General features: G+C 35.6%; 1 long non-coding RNA gene across 2 annotated transcripts; it reads left to right on the top strand.

Moving 5' to 3' along the window:
* Positions 1-1,099: 1,099 nt before the first annotated feature.
* Positions 1,100-4,938, top strand: LOC147557463 (uncharacterized). Of its 2 annotated transcripts, none has more exons than XR_015234029.1 (3): positions 1,100-1,265; positions 4,052-4,177; positions 4,270-4,938. It is a non-coding gene; the product is annotated as an uncharacterized LOC147557463 (long non-coding RNA). The 2 variants fall into 2 exon arrangements; XR_015234028.1 differs by lacking the exon at positions 1,100-1,265 and adding an exon at positions 2,909-3,149.
* The last annotated feature ends 2,581 nt before the right edge of the window (positions 4,939-7,519 follow it).

The raw sequence follows: 7,519 nt of genomic DNA, 5'->3' as shown, positions 1-7,519 counted from the left end.
CGCGAGAGTCTTAACATAGCCAAACCTATGTCTACCTGTTTCAAACTTTGAAACCAAACCACACCTCTTTTCATGAAATCTTCATTATCAGGATTGAGATCTTCTCCTTCCACCGTGATAGGAGGGATCTCCTCTGTGGTTAGTGCCGCAAATTGTTGGAGGAAGTTGATATCGTGAGAATCCATAACAGAAAGAAGAGAGAACAAAAAGATAGAAATTATCACAAGAGAGACTGAATCTCGTTGATTAAGGCTCCTAAAGAGCAAAAGAATCTAAGAAATAGGGATAAAGTTAACCGAAAAATCTATTTATTTATACTTTACTTCTACCACCACAATTGCTAAATCTCTAGAATTTACCTCCACTACTACCACCACAAATACCAAACCTCTACAATATACTTCCACTACTACTACCACCGATTACTAAACTTCTACCATTGTATCTCCACTACCACCACCATCAACACTACAACCACTATCATGAAATTATATTTTTCTTAATTACTTTAGTTGAAATTTCTACCACCGCCACGATTAATAAACCTCAACCGTTGCACCTCTACTACAACCACTACAATTTATAAACTTCTACCACTGTATATCCACCACCACCACCACCACCACCATTACTAAGCTTCAACACCACAACCACTACCATTACTAAACCTTCTCCACCACAACGACCACACTAAGCAGCGTCTAAGCCTTAACCCCACAACCACTACCAGTTCTTTGGCCATTTTCTTTTTCAAAGAACCATTTTTTAATATTTTTTCTATTTGAAAAAAGGAAAATGAACAAGCTTCCAACTCGTCGAATTCTGAACTTGCAGAACCACTCGATCGGTGGATCGACTAAGGACGTACAATGTCTTTCCCGGAGTCGATTTCCGAGTAATTCAATAAGATCGCTCGATTCAGACTGCAAGTTATGAACACATGTTTCATGTTTAAATCTCACATGTATGCAAGGAAAATATTGAGAATTCTTATGTACAAATTTTTTCTTATGAAACGCGTGCGGGCCACATTCTCATAACTCGCTTCTGGCCTCCAAAATCTCAGGGCCGGCCCTGTAGATAACACACATCAAAAGATAGACAAGTGGAGAGCATTAAGATGCTTTAAAATCTAGAGAGAGAAAATGGAGATAATCGGAGATAAATCTAGAAAGAGAAAATAGAGATAATTAGAGATGGGTATGAAGGTTTTATTGGTAAAGTTGGAGCTTCCATTACCAATTGGGTTGATTTTCAATGCATAGGTTGGTGGGATTTGCTTCATTTAGTTGATTATTATTGTTAGATTTGAAAATTTTATCTAATTTTATCTTCCTAGATTACTGTTAGATAATTGTTGAGGGAAATACAACATCTTCTCATCCATAATAAAGTAAGATTTGAAGATTTTATTTTCCTAGATTACTGTTAGATAATTGTTGAGGGAAATACAAGATCTTCTCATCCATAAATGCATAGATATATTCAAGGAATTTGCGTCATCTTCTTTCGTATTAGTCATTCTCGCCATTACTATCTTCGTTAACTCCTACACAGCTTCAGACAGAGCATCTCTCATCGACTTCAATTCATGGACAAGCAATGGTTGCTGCAAAAATTGGTACAAAGTTCACTGTGATCCTTCAAATCTTCGAGTCGCCGACATTAATTTTCGCAGTGAATCGGAAGAAAAATTCTTAAAAGAATCAAACCGATCTGGTTATATGACAGTTACAATTTCGCCAGAGATCTGTGAGCTCGATCGTCTTTCTATTATTGTAATTACTGATTGGAAAGGAATCACCAACCCAATTCCTTCTTATATTACTTTACTTTCGTTTCTTAGATCGGGATGGATTTGCTCCAACTGCGCGGATTCCACCTTCAATTATTCAGATGTCTTCGTTAATGCATTTTGATCTTAGACACAATTAAATCTTCCACGAAATTTCTTCCATACTTGAAAATTTCTTAATGTTAAGAAAAGCTAAAGTATGAATTAAATCTTAGGTTTGATTCCTTCTCCAATCTATAACATTTACGGATAAATAAATCTTGTTTGTATGTGAATCAACTTTCTGGTTCAATTTTATGATGTTCTCAGAGTGTTTATTTGGATATTAATCAAGATCTGGATATTAATCAATTTTATGGGGTAGATACGAGAGGTAGAAGTGTATTAGACAACCTAGGGACCATAAAGATTCTCGGTGCGTCATCCAACATATGGGGTAGATACGGGCAGGGGTAAAATGTGGCAAGAAATTGCCAGCTCACTAACGGCTAACGGAGAAAGAGACGAAAAAACGAAAAAGGGGGCCATATTGGAAGTTGGTCATCTTTAGGGGTTCATTTTGGTCAGTTGGTCATCTTTAGGGGGCCAAAATGGAATTAACCCTTTTCTGTTTTATTAGTTCCCGAAATACTACTCCTAATCTTAAAACTCTCTAGTTATTCGTTTCCTCTCCCCCTGAATAACCATTTCCTCTCTTCTCTCTCTTAAACTACTTTCTAGATCTTGATGTTTTTTGGAGGAGAGATTCCTCCTCCGGATTTTCCTCTTTGTTGTGTATGTTATATCTGTAATAAGATCTTCGAGTGTAGGTTTTGGAGAGAGATCTATAGAATCAAATCTTATTCTACACAGTTCTTCTCATTGGATAAAAAGAAGATTCAATATCGCCGAGTTCTACGATGAACAATTCAAGAAGATTGAAGATGAAATTACTAGTCAAGAGATTAGAACAATCAAGATTTCACTTTTACTAGTATAATATTATTGTTGTAATTTTCTTTTTTACGACCTTTAGGTTCTTTAATTCTCGATCTATAGGATATTTGTGACTGTGTCTAGTCAATTTCTTTCCCTTCGTGAGGTACTTTACATTTGAAGGTATGTACCTCTCATGTAGTTCTCAAAGAAATAAAAATTATCATCCATGTAACGTGATTGAATCACTTATAAATGAAATATGGTTTGGATCGATTTCAAAAAAAATCTTTAAACTCTCCCTAAAAAAAATTTAGAACTATTTTAAGGTTTATTCTTCTTCTCCTCCCACCATTCTTCTTCCATTCTTCATCAATCTTCGACAGCAAAATCTGATCTACCAAATTCAGGCATGTTCGTTCTTCTTCCAATCCTAAATGTAAGTGTTTCCGCTAGAAACTGAAGAATTGGAGATTTTCTTCTCTTCTTATCTTTTTGAAACTGAAATTTTCAAGTACTCAGAATTGATGAATCTGATCTCGGTAAGAATAAAGATAAACACTCTATGTTCATCGGTTCATATTTAGGGCTTTCGTTGTCACTTTCCAAATCCGAATGGATGAACATGAATTCATATTTATGGCTTTCATTACACTAAAATCTCCATTTCCAAATTCAAGTGGATGAGTACCCATTCATATTTAGGGATTTCAATTTGAACACCGATAAGTTGTACAAAAAGACCAACATCTATTCAGAAAATTACAAGAAACTAGATAGAGAGAAAGAGAAGTTCTAATGAGAGACATATGGTGATGGAGTTGGTAGTAATGGAGCCAAACACTTGCATAAGAGGTTGGAGTTGGAAGTTCTTTTACCCATTATTTGAATCTGGCGATCTTTCTGCAAAATTAACTGTCCAGGAATAGACTTTAACTATTAAACAATCTCTTTATCAGTGTTCAACTTTGTAAAGTTCATCAATTGTTCTATTGTTTGTTTACTGATTGCAATTCTTATGAGATTAGATATGCTTATTTACTCAATCTGAAATTGGAACTTTGTCACTAAAGATAGATGAAAAGCTAAATGAGAAACTTTTGACTTCCAAACTTTGATTCTTGTCTCAATTCAAAGGCATTAAAATTTATTAGATTGATGTTAGATTTTAAAATGTTACTTAGCCTAAAGAACTAAAACGGAAAGAAGCATTATGTTGTTTAGTTGGAAGAACTACCTTCACCATTTTTATGCCATAAATTGCACTTCATTGTTTGGAATACGAAGGCAAAAGTACTTAGATAACTAAAATTTTGATGTTAGCTATATATTTTCGTACAGGTTGTTGGTGTTTTTAATTTCTTCAAACATTTCTAATTGTCATTCATAATTACAAGAAGCTCGAGCGAAAAGTTCAACATCTAGTGCTGCTAAGCCTTATCGAGAGAAGTCGCGGCTTTCAGATAGGTAATCTTTAATGCAACTTCATTTCGGTTTTAAGTTTTGTTTATCTCTTTCAATGTCTATCCATCAATCTCATTTTTGTGGTTGTTTTGCAGGAAGTATGCCGACAAATATGTACCTCCAATGAACTACCCTTCGAGCTTTCTCAAAATGGAACACGAGCTTCAATCAAGTGAGTATTGAATCATTTATTCAGTCTCATTGTTGATTTTTGATATTGTTCATGAATGCCCTAGTAATTGTAAATTGAAATGATCGATTAAATATCCCGTCTACTTCTCAAAAACAGTATTCTTTTATTATTGATGAGTGATGTCCAATATGCCTCCGCCCTCCGTAGTTAGTTGTTTATGCGACCGTCTTAGTCTCGTCTATTCTACTTCGTCAACGCCTAAAGTCATTGAGTAGGCCAAATGACTGAGAAAGCAACATCTAATGGATGAGCAACAAGAATATGAGATGAGGCGTTTATCAGAATTTTAGTTAGCAGCAGCTAAGCCACTAATCAAATCACCTTACTTTGGTTACTCAATGGATGAGTTCAAGTCCTCTAAAGGTCTTATGTTTTTCTTTATCAATGATGTCGTTTTTTTGCAATAACTTCTTCTAAACATAATTTAATGAAGCAATAAATGCAACTAGTAGTTCAATTATCGGTTATGCACTGTTTTCTAGTTTATTGGCAATGATGAACTAATCTTGTTTAGTAATAGATGAAGAATAAATTTTTCAGATTTAAAGAAGAAGAAACTTCAATTTTTTTATTCTCAATCTTACAGATCGAATTTGCAAAATCTGTAGACCGAGATAACATTGTGCAAAGCTTGCAAATCCAGGTTTCCATTTACATTTTGACACTGCAGTTTGAAATTCACATTTTGCAACCTCAGTTTGCGATTTACATTTTCCAAACTCAATTTGCAGAAAAATAGAAAGAAAAATCGTCAGTTTTATGAGTTTTCTTTTCGAAAAAAATAATATTTAAAGTGGATCTTGTTAGAAAGCTAATAAAAAATCCTTTCTAAATATATAAGTTTCATAGAAATCTGACATCTCGAGAAAAAGCGTATAGATCTAAAGTTTGAAGAAAAAAAATTGAAAATTAATTACACAAAATGACAAGAGGAACTTCCAAAAAAAAAAATGACAAGAGGAACTTCCAAAAAAATAATAATTATCAAATGTTTTGTGTTTTTCTACCTATTTTCAATATTATTTTGACCTATTTAGTTATTGTCCCTTCAGTATTACTACAAAACTAAGGTACCAATCTCTAATTGCCACGTAAGCGCAGTGGGATTGGGTTAGGATTCCCACGAGCCATAAAGGTAGAATTCTTTTCCAATGTTTTTGTGCTGAAAACGTAACATTGAAGCACTAATTATCTATTGGTAGAATAGTACCATGTAGGGGTGGGAATCGGGCGGGTTCGGTCGGGCTCGGGCGGATCGAGCACTAAAATACCTAGCCCGCTACTAGTATCCGGGCGGATCGGGCCGGACAGATTCAATATATTCACTGCCCGTAGCCCGTCCGAGCCCGCCTGCCCGAGCGGGCTCCATCGGTGTCGGGCCGGACGGGCTCGGGTTAATTTAGTATTTGTTTTTATTAATTACAACTCCTGTAACTTAGTATTTTTTTTTAATAATTAGCCAACTCTTTTTGTAACCCTAGGTTAGTATCTTTTTGATTGTGCTTCTTTTTAATCATGCATTAGGGTCAACCTCTCTGCCCCTCTCTTATCTTTGGTGCTATTATGCATTCAGTAGATTTGTTTTAAAGAGTTACATAAACATAAATTAAAACCATCAAACTATTTTTCTTGTAACTAGATTACAACAAGTTCAACAAAAAAAAAAACTAGATTACAACAAAATAAAACAAACCATCTCAAGTTCTCAACCCATTGTTAAAAAGAATACATCAACAACTAAGATCTAAAAAAAATAGTAAACCTTATATACCAAAGAAAACAGTAAACCCTAGATCTAAAAAAACAGTAAAACATTACAAAATACAAACCATTTCCAGATCTATAAAAAAATTACATCACTTTAAATAAATAGAAAAACTATTCTTCGAGTTGACAACATTAACAGATCTATAAAAAAATATATTACTAACCAAGTTACAACAAATCAAACCCTAATAAGAAAACAAAATCAAACCCTAATAAGAAAAAAACCCCAAATCAAATATCAAATCAAAGTTGGATAAATCAAGTAAACCTTTCTCGACGTTGTTCACGAGTCAAGCCATCATCTTTCCCTTTCTTGCCGTCGTTTCTAGCTTGAGCCCTTTCACGATCTTTATCTCTCTGATTTCCACGTTAGTTCAAATGAAAGAAATGATTGATTGCTTGATGATAATTGATGATAATCAAATAAACAAACAAGAAAGTAAAGTTACAGAGAAAGAGGCGGAGAGAGAGAGGCGGAGAGAGAGGGAGATAAAGAGGCGGAGAGAGAGGCAGAGAGAGAGGAGAGAGAGGCGTTAGGTTTTGTCTTAGGGTTTTCTGTTTCTGGATCCTTTTATAATAGGTAAAAAGAAAAGTAGGTTAGATCCAACGGCTGAGAAGAGACGCCCTATCTTAGCCGTTGGATCTAAAAAATTTCACGCGGATCGCGGGTTCCCGGGCTCGGGTAGCGGACAGACTCTATCGGGCTCGGGTAACGGACGGGTATAACTGGCCGGGACTCGGATTTGAAGTTATGTCCGAGTCCCGGCCCATTAACCCCGATTCATCGGGCCGGGTTAGCCCGGCTCGGGTTGGCTACGGACAGCGGGCTCTAACGGTCCGGGCCAGACCCCGGGGTCCCGGACCGTTTTCCCAGCCCTAGTACCATGTCAGGGTACAGACCCCTAGTTCGATTTCCCGTTGCTGCATTTCTCTATTTCACAATTTTCCTTAAAATTATCTCAAATTAAAAATACATTACATCGTAACTAACACTTATTTAAGGTGACGAAAAGGAAATGACATAATCTGGTGACGACTCCTTATGACCTGACTATGGCTAAAGTATTCTCAAACATATACATCACAAGTAGATCCATCCACTGGCAACCAATCAAGCAGATCGAAGAAATCATGAAACTCAATGACAACTTTACCAACATCATCTTCTCTTACACGCCGAGGCATAATAACAAAATGGCTGATGCATTAGCAAAATGAAGCAGGAAAAACAAGCAGAAGCGTATCTGGCACAATCTCCAAGAGTTAATTTCGAGTCCTAGTTTGTTCTTTGTTGTTCCCCTTCAACAAAAAATAAATAAATTTAGATTCGCGATTTGAGATTTCAGAATTTATTTAAAATCATACCTATATGAGCTTAATTTCAA

The sequence above is a fragment of the Eschscholzia californica genome, unplaced genomic scaffold (assembly GCF_041429995.1).
Source record: "Eschscholzia californica isolate CP2 unplaced genomic scaffold, dmEscCali1.0.p SCAF_2, whole genome shotgun sequence".
NCBI classification, from domain to species: domain Eukaryota; kingdom Viridiplantae; phylum Streptophyta; class Magnoliopsida; order Ranunculales; family Papaveraceae; genus Eschscholzia; species Eschscholzia californica.
This window is presented reverse-complemented; position numbering and strand designations above follow the sequence as displayed.